Below are 12,835 nucleotides of genomic sequence, written 5' to 3' on the forward strand. Positions count from 1 at the left end.
CCAGGGGCCGGTCTCTTGGGGAGGTAAGCCAGGTCCCTAGTACACCTTTGGCTTGCATCTGCCTTCCTTCCTGTGAGGCAAGTGGTCATCAATCAACCGTCAGAATTAAGTATTGGGAGCAGCATTGCAATTTCACCCTTTTTCTCATGGAGCTGCCAGATACAACAAGCTCTTCCATTTGCGGCATTAAGGCAACTGTCTTTGGATCCTGTTGCCAGCCTCCGGATCCTCCTCACAGTACCTCACAGCATCCGGGTCAGAGGTCTGGGTACGTTGGTGTTCCTTGCTAGAGTGAGAGCCCCACAGGATAGATATATTTTTTTCCACATCATGATTCAACAACATTTCTCTTATGCATCACTCATTTATTTAGCAGCTATATTGAGATCCTGCTGTGAACCTAGTACCAGAGATACAAAAATACTCTCTGCACCACTCAGTGGAGTGAGGGAGACTGATTTAGAAACAGTATAGTCACCGTAATGCAGCAGATGATAAGATAGTTACACACAGGGATGCAGAAGTCATTTAACCCTATATGAGGTCTCAGGGAAGAATTGCTGGAGGAAATGATGGTAAACTGAGTCTTAAAGGAGGCGTGGGGTGAATAAAGAAGGAAAGGGTGTTCCACATGGAGTGAACAGCATGAAGTAAGGCACAAAGGTGGAAAGACTATGGTGGAGATGCAGGACCATCAGCATCACTCCAGGATGCAAAGTGAGAGGCAATGACTGACGAGAGAGCTTGATACAAACTGGAGAAGAGGAGGAGCCTCGGAAATGCTTAGAGCAACAGAGTGACAATGTCAGATTCTCTTCTTAGGTGGATGGCTCTGGGTAAAGGGTGAAGCCTGGATTAGAAGAAAGATATGTTTAGGGACTTGACTAGAGATGAAGAGGAGAGGAGTGATTCAAGAAACATGTGGAAAGTTAAACTCGTAGGACTTAGTGCCTGATTGGCGGGAGGAGGGAGAAAGGAACGTTAACATGAACTCAGGTTCTGGGTTTGATGAGTTTTTGGCATTTGACGTACTGTTTACACTGACAGTGGTGGATTCAAGTGGACTCTACACTTTGCGAGTCCAGAGTGAGGTAATATTTCTGAATATGAAAGAACATCAATTCCTATCAATGTTTAAACATTTAGATATGTTTACCTCTTGATGAATGTTACTTCCTGGCAATTAAGGTCAAGTTTTTGGCCTGTGACCAGGATTGGGAATGAAGTGAGGAGTGGGCAGATTTCAAAGCAGAATTCTGGCCAGGCAAGTTGAAACTTGTTCCCCAGCTCCAGATGGCCTGGTAAAGGACTTCTGGGGAGAAGCCGAAAGCAGCCACCTGACAATAGCAGAGGGACTGATTGGCCCACAGGGACACCACCCGGGCAAGCCGAGGTGAACAGCCTGCCAGACAGCAGGTGCACAGCCAGCCAGATGCAACCGCAAGTGGTTTCATTTCCTCCCTTTCGGCTTTGGAATTCTGTCAGGAGCTGTATCTCTCTCCTTCTCAAAGCAAAAATAATTAAGACCAACTGATCATCGAAACACCCTTTTCCCCTGCAAAACAAAAAACAAAAAAAACAAGACATTTCATTTCAAGTGGCTGTTTACCCCTGTAAAGTAGCAGCAAGCGGGCTGTTCAGCAGCACCCTCCTCTTCGTTCCGGGGTCAGCAGAAGTGTATTTCCGCTTCAGCAAGTGAGGGATTCTCTGTCTTCGGTGTGCCCTGCCCTCCAGCCTAGGGCACGGTGACCTTGGTTTGGAAGCTTGTCCAGAGTCACTGAGGAGAGAGGCAAAGCCATCATTCTACCGTGTGCTACCCAGCACCCACCAGGTAAGCTGCTGTGCACAGGATGAAGCCCGTGGCAGAGAGATCATTTGGCCCTGGTATTCCAAAATTTGCTTGACTATATTGAATGCACAGCTCTGGGTTTAAAGCCAGCAGCAAGGCTGAGAATGTTATCTTCAGCTGGCACATGATAAATGAAAAAGATATCCCCTTTCCAAGTTTATCATGGTGAGAGTTTACTTAAATAAATCCCAACATCTTCAGGGGATTAGAATAAGTGATATTTTCAATTTTATTAAAATAAGAGATACTTAACAAATATTTTGAGGACCTACTGTTTTATGGGCTGTATAGTCTGCTATGGTAAATGCAAAGTGTAGAACTCAAAAAATTGATAATCTATTTGGGAACGACAGGGCATGAAAATTTAAATATTATTGTGAGACTGCACATGACTAAGTGCCTAATGGGTGGCAAAGAGACTAGGTTTTTGGAGTGAGAGAAATATGGATGGGAGCTGAAATTATTATGAAAGCCTTCATAAAAAGGCCGGCCTTAAAGGTAATTGGATGTAGATAAGTGGAAGGTGGGTAAGAGGAGAATGACTTGCAATTATGACTTGTTAACAGTTCCACTGAACCAATTCTACATAACATACTTACTGAGCTTTAAACAGTAGCTGGCGCATGTACGTCTTCAATTCAGAATGGCTATTAAGGACAATATTGGGAACTAAAGTCCTTAAGAGAAGGACTTGTGTTTGTGTATTGTGGGTAACCGCTGGCTTGCTGGAGCATTCCATCACACCTGAATTCCTTCCCTCCTCCTCCCAGGGATCTGTTCACCTTCAGTATCTTCTACTAGATGTTCACTAATTTTTAACAACCTTGCACATAGAGAATGAAATTTAGATGAACTTTTTTTTTATTCTGTAAACGATGAATAGCAGAGCAGTACAAAATCATTTTGATAAAACAGAAGTTAACTGTGTATTAAAGGGTTGTGGCACCTATCGCTGTGCCTTAGGCTTTTAGATGAATCTGCTAAATCAGGGAGCACTCAATTGCCAAATGTGTCGGTGTTTCTGTGAGTGACAGGCATAAGGCCACAAAATGACATCTTTAGCTTTCCGTCCAAGTCCTGTTCTTTACATGAGAGCATAGGAAGCCTCCAGAAGACTGGATGGCCTTAGCACTGAGGCTTCTCAGTACTATCTGTGTGTATCTACCAAGGAATTGAGAGATTTTCAGAGTTTTAGGGTTTCTTATTTATAACTCAATGACACAGGACAGCAATGAAAATATTAATAGATAATGGTGGATCTCCATGAGTAAATTTGGACAATTTCTCTTGATGCAAGGCCAGCAAATAAAAACGTCCTATGACCCCTTGCAACAAACAAACAAAACAAAAACAAACTATTGGGGAGGAAAATAATTTTACTTCTACCCTTCTAAAGTCTTCTGGCTAGTCTAATAATCAAATTGACACAAGGCAAATTAACAGGGGGAAATAACCAAATTATTACATATATATATCTATGAATAATATATATATATGAATAATATATATATATATATATGAATAATAATGAATAAGAATATGGGACCAGAGGACAAATCGGGCAGTTAAGGTTTATTTGCCAAGGAGCTAAGGAGAAGTGGGGGTTGGGACTTCAAAGGGCAGGAAGGCAATTCACATGGAGATGAAAAGCAAGTTGTTTGGAAAAGAAATCCTGGGTCCTCTTTAGCAATGAGACACAGAGAGGACTTGGATCAAAGGGGCCTTCCTCCCTATCACAGGCTAGTTCATAATCGACTAGTTACCTTTGATGATACCGTGTTTCCCCCAAAATAAGACCTCACCGGATTTTTCAGGATGACATCCCCTGGACATAAGCCCTAATGCATCTTTTGGAGCAAACCTTAATATAAGACCCGGTCTTATTTTCGGGGAAACACTGTAGCTCCTTTCCTGGAGCAGGTACTCTATCTAAATTCTTTTAGGTAGTTAGTGGAAGGTCAAAGGTTTTTCCTGAGAAGGCTCCTGAGAAGATGGGAGACGTAATAGTGCCTAAAGTCCATCTTGCTCCCTGGACTAGGTTAAAGGTTTTTCAGGGGTCAGGGGAAACACGTAAGAGGAAGTGCTGGTGGGGCAAGTTTTTACTGGAGGACTTGAAACTTGGCATTTAATGGTAAAGGGTGTCAGCACTGCATCTTCCAGGACTATAGACCATTCACTTCTGCAAGGGTTCTGGTGTTCAAGTTCAGGTTCTGTCCCAGTCTTTTGGTTAGGGGACGGGGTGGCGGGGGAGGAATGTAAGGCTTTAATTCCAAGTGCAGTGGAGGTCAAAGTTCTCTCCTCTGCTGCATGACTTGTGGTTTTGGTCTGTTGTCTCTGAAAAGCAGAAAAGTGTCTTGTTAAACAGGATAGGAGCACTTATAGCTGGTTCTGTGGTTACACTACCTGTCCTTTAGGACACATCTTCATGAATGCTTTCTCAGGCCTTAGCCAGAATTAATCTTATTTATGATCCCAAAGCAAGAGTCTTGGTTTCTATTATATGATTGTGATATAATAAGAAATACACACAGACACACACACACACATACACTGGGAGTGCCACAAAAATGTATACACGTGAATTGTATGACTTATATTCATCTTTTGTTATTGGTATATGTTGAGTATTACAGTTTTAATACAGTTTTTTCCTCTCTTAAAATGTGTATACATTTTGGTATATATATATAGTCTTTGTCCCCAGTTCCTGCCTTTCTAAACCCCTGAAATTTCCTGAAGGGTAGGGGTGAGAGGAGTATCTTTCCTTATTCATAAGCCCCTTTCAACCACACTTGAGTTTATGCTAATGAGGTGAGTCTTGGAGGATGAGGTCTGGTTTCCAGAGGAACTAACTAGGTGATCGGAGGGGTTGGAACTTTCAGCCCCACCACCTGACCTCCAAGAGGAAGAGAGAGAGGGAAGCTGGAGATTGACTTCATCAACAGTGGCCAATGATTTAATCAATCATGCCTACATCAGGGAGCCTCCATAAAACCCTAAACAACAAAGTTCAGAAAGCTTCTGGGCTGGTGGACATGAATGTGTCTATGTGTCAGGAGGGTGGCATAACCCAAACTCCATGTGGACAGAAGCTTCTGTGCTCAGGACCTTTCTGGACCTTGTCCTATGTATCTCTTCATATCTGGCTGTTCATTTGTATCCTTTAAAATATCTTTAGTAATAAATTGGTAAGAGCACATAAGCTATTTACCTGTGAGCTGTTCTAGAAAATTATTAAACCTGAAGAGGAGGTCATGGGAACCTCCAGTTTATAGTCAGTTGGTCAATCAGAAGTACTGGAGGCCTGGACTTGAGATTGGTATCTAAATTGGGGTCAGTTTTGTGGGACTGAGCCCTTAACCGGTGGGGTCTGCACTGATTCCAAAATAGTTAGTGTCAGAAGTGTTGAAGGTAGAGAAACTTTCTCTTTTAATGCTCTATCATGTCTTGTGTTATATATTACAGCTATTTTATACATATCTTTTCCCACTGTTACATCTTAAATTTCCCAGTGTCTTCAACTCTTTCTTACAAATTTAAATGCTCATTATAGTTTAACTGAATTCATTTTTTTTTCCCACTCAAATACCACTTTTCAATCTTTTAGCTAAGTTCCAGCCCTGAGTTAGATTGTGGGAAAAGATTGTGTAAGGAGGAAGGGTAACTTGGAAAAAGACCTAGAAAGCATGCGTGGCACAGAGTTTGGAAGGGTTGGCACCTAGGGTTTAAATGACAGGTTAATGGAAAGCAAGTCCAGATAGATAAGCGTGGGATCTGGTCGTAAAGAACTGAGTTTTAAAGATGAGGAGAACGAGAAACATAGCTGTCATTCGATCAGCCCAAGTAACAAAGGGATTAGAACCCATCATCTGATTCTTCCCACCATCCAGGCCCAGCACCCTCACGTGAGCTCAGACAGTGATTTTATGCGACCGTGCCAACTGGCTGGGAAAAGATGAAGATAGTGTTAGACACAATGGTGTCTGGTTAGTTCGGCCACATTATACCTCTTTGTACTTAGCCCTGCAACCTGAACAGAAGCAAGAACAATAGGAGGCAAATAACCCAGAGGATGCGGAGCGCTGCAGACAGCACTCAGCACTGCTCCGCGGCATTTTCAGTGCCCTGCTCAGTGACACACAGACCAGTCTGTGCACTACACTTTGAAACAAATACCAAGAGTTGCCAATTCTGCCATCCTTTTGGCCCTTTGCCTTCAACTTCAAAGAACTAATATTTTCAGTGACACCTGGTTAAAATAATAAGCAAAGGTTTTGAGCAGATTAAGTCATAAAAAATGACGCATATCAAATAAACATATGAAATAATGTTCTACCTCTCTAGTACTCAAAGAATTTTTTTAAATGAAAAGGCCCATGTTTTTGCTTATTAGGTATCAGATTAGCAAAGATTAATAAGAACAATAATACCTAATGTTGGCAAGGGCTTGGGAAAATTGGTTCTCATATAGAATCTGATTGTTGGAGAAAAATTTGGTGTAACCTTTCTCCAGAGCAATTTGGCGACGTGTTTCATAAGTCATGGAAACATGTTCATCCTTTCGCCTGGTGATTCTATTTCAAGGAAATTTATCCTAAGAAATTTATCAGAGTTGTGTACCATGCTAGTTCTGAAGCATGTTCATTTCAACAATATAGCTGTAAAAAATTAGAAACAGCTGATGTATCTAATAATATGGGAGTACGTACGTATACTATGGCATAAAGATACAATGGTAAAATAACATTGGTGTAACACAGCGTTCTTAATATAATGCTAAGTGGGAAACATTGACTGCGAAACAGTATTTATAGTATAAAAACATTTTTTAAATTCATACATGTATAACTGGCATGTGGAATGAGCAGGACTCATATATATGATGATAATATAACCATATATATCATATGATAATAATATAACCAGAAAACATCTTCAGTTTTGCCTTTAAATGCTACTGAATTAAATGCGGGAGTCCCATGACTTTTCTGCTCACTCTTAGGTAATAGAAGTCCTTTGGTCACTTGGAGACACAAAACACAGTCTCAATTCAGTCCGATAATTTGATCGTCCAGTCCCGAATTAATTCAGCTTCACTCAGAGCAGCAGCCATTGCCCCTCACGCAGCCAGAGCTTGCCGCAGTGAGAAGCCTATAACAGTGAGGAGGGATCTGATCCTCCCTTTCCCCATAAGCCTCTGCCTCTTCACTCCCTCGATGGTGGTTTTTGGCTATTCCAGAGTTGAAGTAGAGTGTGGATGGGAGGAGAGATACAAGTTTGGGTTGGAGGGGGTGGCTTAAGGGACATACAATATGCTGAAGAGCTCTTGCTTGACTGGGATTCACACTCTCTGGTTGGACAGATGTTTAAATTTGCCTCTTAGTGATCATGTAGGGTTTTCAGAAATGCATCCATAGTCAGGCACTGTTCTGCAGCTCTCTTGATGGGATGGGCTCTCCCTTGCTCTCTGCCAACCCCACAATGTTCCTAGGAATCCAGTGGTTCACCCACAGCCTCGTAAGTCTCTTCACCTCTTGAGCCAGCTCTCATGTGAGAGAAGCCACATCTCCTCAGACTCTCCTGTGGCCGTCATCTTGTCCACGGGAAACATGCACACCCTTTCTGCCTGAGAAGCCCTGGAAGCAAGGACTGATTACCAGCCGAACAATCTCCCTTTACTTCTTCACTGTGGGCTGCCTGGCCCCCATTTCTCAAACTTACACGTCTAGGGCAAGAGTCAAACACCAGCCAGCGTTTCCCCAAAACTGTAAGGGGCATATGCTAAGCTCTTTCAGTGGTACTGTTGAAGCCCTCTCTCTAAAGAAAGACTCCCAGTGTCTCTAGTCTTCTGACTCAATGTGGATAAGGGGACTTGTAACCCTAACACGAGGGCTTTGGGTGTGTGCGTGTGTGTGTGTGTGTGTGTGTGTCTGTGTGAACACTGAACATGAGATCAACCCTCTCAACAGATTTTTCAGTGCAAACCACAGCACTGTTATCTATAGGTGCAATGTTGTAGAGCAGAACTTACTCATTCATGCAACTGAAATTTTATACATGTTGATAAGCAACTCCCCATTTCTCTCTCCCCAACCCCTGACATCCACCATTCTACTCTTTGCCACTACAAGTCTGACTAATTTAGAAGCCTCATATCATGGAATCATGCAGTATTTGTCCTTTTGTGACTGGCTTATTTCACTTAGCATAATTTCTGCAAGGTTCATCCACCATTGTTGCATATTGTAGGATTTCCTTCTTTTCAAAGGCTGAATAATATTCCATTGTATGTATATACCATATTTTATTTATTTATTCCTTCATCTACTGATGGATTGTTTCTACATCTTTACCATTGTGAATAATGCTGCTGTGCACATGAGTGTATAGATATCTCTTAGACCTAGTGTTTTCGTTTCCTTCAGATATATTTCCAGAAGTGGAATAGCTGGACCATATGATAGTTCTATTTTTAAATTTTTGGGGAACCTCCATACTGTTTTTCATAGTAGCTATGTCATTTTGCATTCCCATCAACAGTGACAAGGGTTCCAGTTTTCTCATCCTTGCCAACAGTTTCTCTCTCTCTTTTGTTTTTATAATAGCCATCCTAATGAGTACAAGGTAATATCTCGTTGTGGTTTTGATTTGCATTTACCTGATGATTATTGACATTGTGCAATTTGTATGCCTTCTTTGGAGACATGTCTATTCAAGTCCTTAGCTCATTTTTAAATCAGGTTATTTATTTGCTACTGAGTGGTAGGAGGTCCTTATATATTTTAGAAATTAACCCTTTATCAGAGATATAGTTTGCATCTATTTTTCTCCTATTCCACAGGTTGCCTTTTCACCCTATTGTTTAATTTGCTGTGCTGAAGCTTTTTAGTGTGATATAGCCCCACTTGTCTCTTTTTGCTTTTGTTGTCATATCCATGAAATCACATCCCACCTCCTGATTTCAGAATATGTTACAAAGCTACAGTAATTAAAACAATATGGTACTGGCATAAAGATTAGACAAATGGAACAGAGTAGAGAGCCAAGAAATAAATTCATGCATACATGTCAACTGATCTTTGACAAGGGTGCCAAGAATACACAATGGAGAAAAGATAATCTTTTCAACAAATGGTGTTGGGAAAACTGGATATCTACATGCAAAAGAATGAAACTGGACCCTACACAAAAATCAACCTAAAATGGGCTAAAGCCTTAAACAGAAGACTGGAAACTATAAAACGAAAAGAAAACATAAGGGAAAGGCTTTGGCTTTTTTTAGTTTGATTTTGTAAATCCTACCAAGCATGTTCTGATTAGTCTTTTCACAGTTCTCTTGGATAAGCGGAATCTCTTCATTTTATGCCTCAGCTAAAACAGACAGGCTGGTTTTCAGTGTAATAGCCTGTTACCCCTGCTTTAAAATGCTACGTAGGTGGACATACGCACACACTGCAGTATCTCTGGTTATGGGCTGTTCAACAGAGTAAATTTGAAGATCTAATAGGCTTTACTAAGGGATTCATGAATTAGGCAGCATCCCATCTAGCAACGAGAAGCGAGCTCCAAGGGGTTTTATAAAATGGAAGCTTTTTACAGGAAGAAGGTTGTGGCGAAGGAGTTATTAGCAAAAGGAAAGATTATTTTTAAACCAGGATATCATCATTGGAGGGTAGCGGGGAGGAATGGCAAGGGTTTTATCATGCAGATTGCCTCTTCTTACTAAGGGGAGCTTGGAGATGGCCAGTGTGACAGATTACCTCACTGGTATGGACCAGAAAGTTCCAGACTGGTTCCTTAAGATTACATTACTGGTGAAGGTCAAAACAGCAACCAGGTCAGGTATTAAGTCTAGATTTGGTATCATGGGCTGTAGCACAAGTGATGCCATTCTGGGCCTGTGGTTTTCTCTTTAATAGGGGATTATGAGTGCCTTTTTTTTTTTCTTCAAGCTTTTCTGTGTTTTCCAAATCATATTTATGAGTGCAATTTTACTTTCATAATTAGAAAACAAATTTAAAATGTTATAATGAATCAAAGTCAGTTTTGTTAACATTTGAAATTTCCTGTCCCAATGTTGAAAAACTGCCTTGTGAGCGGATTCCTATCTATTGCTATGGCTGGCTGTTTTAGTTATGTGATGGATGGCACTTCATTGTGGTCTACAGTGGGGAAGTAAGGAAATACAGGAAACAGCCTCATCCTGCACAGCCAATCCTTGGGAATTGGAAAGTTGATCAGAAGAAAGCAGCATTCTGGTGACAATCAACCAGGATGATAAACAGCCAGACTTGCGGCTCAACTACTCTGCTCTGCTTCTCCCTGTTTGCTTCCATTGCCACAGCTGATTTTCTTCTTAGCACTTTCCTCTCTGCCCCCTGGCTCTGCCTCTTTGTAACTCTGTTGCATCACAGCTTCTACTCATGGTACTGCTTAATGTCTCTCACTGTGTATCTCTAATCTTCTGTGTCACTTTAGTTTGTCTTACTTGTCATCATGATTTTAAAGCATGCTAAAACGAAGGACATTTTAACTTTTTTATTACTTTTCAAAGTAAAGCACATCAGCTGGGCAGTATTTTTGCTCATGTTTAGTTTTGGGGTCAAGCACAAATCCCTGGTTTGGTTAATTAGGGCCAGGGTTGCTAAAAGGTTTAGAACACATGACGCAAAGCACAGCAACTACCCACAACCACTTTGCTCTAAGTGGGACAGGCTCCCAGAACTTCGTACACTGCCTATGTGCTAGAAAAGTAGTCCAAGTCTCTCAGACAGATCTACCACCATGTTTAATTCATTATTTCTGTGGCCTGAATCCTATTTTTGCATATCAATAAAGAGAATAGAGGTGCCAGAATGATTTTAACCAAAACAGAAAGTTGGGGGAATCAGGTATCCATGTTTCTTTTTCTTTGTTATACATTACTTTATCCTACCTGAAAGAAAAACATTTTTGCAAACAAGTCCAAAGGAACTGAAAGCTAAATAGATGATGACTTTTAAAATCTAAGGTCATTGTTAATAAAGAATAAGCCACACCCATATGCCTATACCAAGTTCTTTTCTTTTCCAATTCTGTAAAATACACCTGGCATTACCTCAGACATATCCATTTAAAGTACATAACCTACAATGCTCCATTATCAGTTTTATTATGTAACGAAGCTTCATTTAGCCTTTTTCTCCAAAGACCTATTGAGATTTATGATAAAACATTTGTTACATTATGAGCAATGATCACAAATTGTCTTTGTATTGAGAAAGAAGAACTTAGGTACTAAAATCTGAAAGTTAACATGATAGCAAATAATAACGTATAACAATATTACCAGTAAAATAACTTTTATACAAATGTTAAGATTCCACAAATAATTTACATAATTAAGAGAAGGCACATGCATTTGTACTGTAGCATTACTTCATTTCACTCAAGGTACTGATTTTGTTATAGTCATTCTAGGAGTGCATTTTAGGAGTGTTGTTTGGGTGAATAAATGTAACTACATCTAAAGACAAAAATGTAATAAACTTCTAGGTGAGATAATACCACATGAAAATATTATGTGTTTTTGGAATAACTGATCAGCAGAATAATAATTCTAAGGACAACATTTAGTACAAGGATTCAGGGGGAAATGTTCAAAGTAAAGCACTTTGATGTGTGATTGTACAGTAATTTCTGAGAAGGTGGAATGTCGGTCTGTCAGCTCCCTAGATGGAGAAAAGCAGTTTAAACCCAAGCTGATAATTGTGAAGCAGCTTTGCTAGAGAGAACTTGGCAAAGGCAGCAACCATTTGGATAAGGGTTACTTCAGGGGTTAACTTTTTGAACATGTACTACAAACTGTAATCCAAGCCAATGAGCTTTATCAGATGTCCATATCAAACCGTCTTTGACTCAGTCTGTGAATCCTGCAGTGGATAATAATTTGCAGTCATGGACTTCTGAGTTTCCATGACCCTTGATGGGAACCGAGGGGCAATAATACATTCAGTGTGGCATTTAGGAAACCCAGGGCATTTTCTCAGGATTCTGTGTCCTGAAGCAAAGACTGAATAGCTATTTGAGAACTATCTTTCTTTCCTCTTAGCTTGCCTATTTAGTCAGTGTATGTGGGTATGAGTGGGAGGAAGGAGTCTCATATTGAAGCTTAAAGTTAAAGCTACTTCCAGAATGTTAGATTGGAGTTCGTTTTCTAACATCTTTAAGTTTGCATGACACAGAGGGTGAAGTAATTTCAATAAAACAATGGGGGATATTAATTACAGTGGAGGCAATACAGTCTTGTGACTTTTCTGCCTGGACCCAGAATGAAACTATGGGGGCATCACTTACTTTCAACCGTATGGCATTGCCTATGCTCCTCAATACCAATCCTCTTTCTGTCTCTTTTCTTGGCAGGACATGATATAAGAATTAACATTAAATTGCACAAATATGAGACAAAAATATGCTCTGCATTCTTATTCATAAAAATGAAAGAGAGATGCACTAGATATGTCTTGTTACCTAAGTCTACTTACCTAGCAGTATAGAGGGTATGGTCAGAATTTGGGATATTCGAGGTATGATCAAACAATACAGTGAATGTTTAAATAAAAAAAAAAATTATTACAGTAAAAGACACATTGCCTTTAATCCCCCTCAAAATACTCTCCCTTGCTTCAAACACACCTATCCCATCGTCCTTGCCACTTTCTGAAGCAGTTCTGGAAGTCCTTTTTCATGAGTGTCTTTAGTTGCCCTGTCATGGCTGCTTCCATGTCCTGAATTGATTCAAAATGTTTACCTTTTATGGTCCTTTTGACTTTAGGGAAGAGACAGAAGTTGTACAGTGCCAGATCTGGTGAATAAGGTGGATGAGGACATGCCATAATGTTTTTATTTGACGGAAATTGATGTATACCAGAAGTGATGTGTGACATGGAGCATTTTCATGATGGAGGATGATTTTAAAACACACCTTCTCTCAACCATAGCTCACAC

General features: G+C 40.4%; 1 protein-coding gene across 3 annotated transcripts in view; it reads left to right on the forward strand.

The window, feature by feature from the left end:
- EXPH5 (exophilin 5) overlaps positions 1-12,835 on the forward strand; it is a 71,607-nt gene that overhangs the window by 16,156 nt on the left and 42,616 nt on the right. Inside the window, exon 1 of one of the 3 annotated variants that reach the window (XM_033120426.1) lies at positions 1,420-1,831. The exons of the other annotated variants lie outside the window; for them this stretch is intronic. The gene's annotated coding sequence lies outside the window, so the exon portion shown is untranslated. Of the gene's footprint in view, positions 1-1,419; positions 1,832-12,835 lie in introns of those variants that run through there. 3 annotated transcript variants of the gene reach the window in all.

Source organism: Rhinolophus ferrumequinum, chromosome 11 (assembly GCF_004115265.2).
Source record: "Rhinolophus ferrumequinum isolate MPI-CBG mRhiFer1 chromosome 11, mRhiFer1_v1.p, whole genome shotgun sequence".
In the NCBI taxonomy this organism is placed as follows: domain Eukaryota; kingdom Metazoa; phylum Chordata; class Mammalia; order Chiroptera; family Rhinolophidae; genus Rhinolophus; species Rhinolophus ferrumequinum.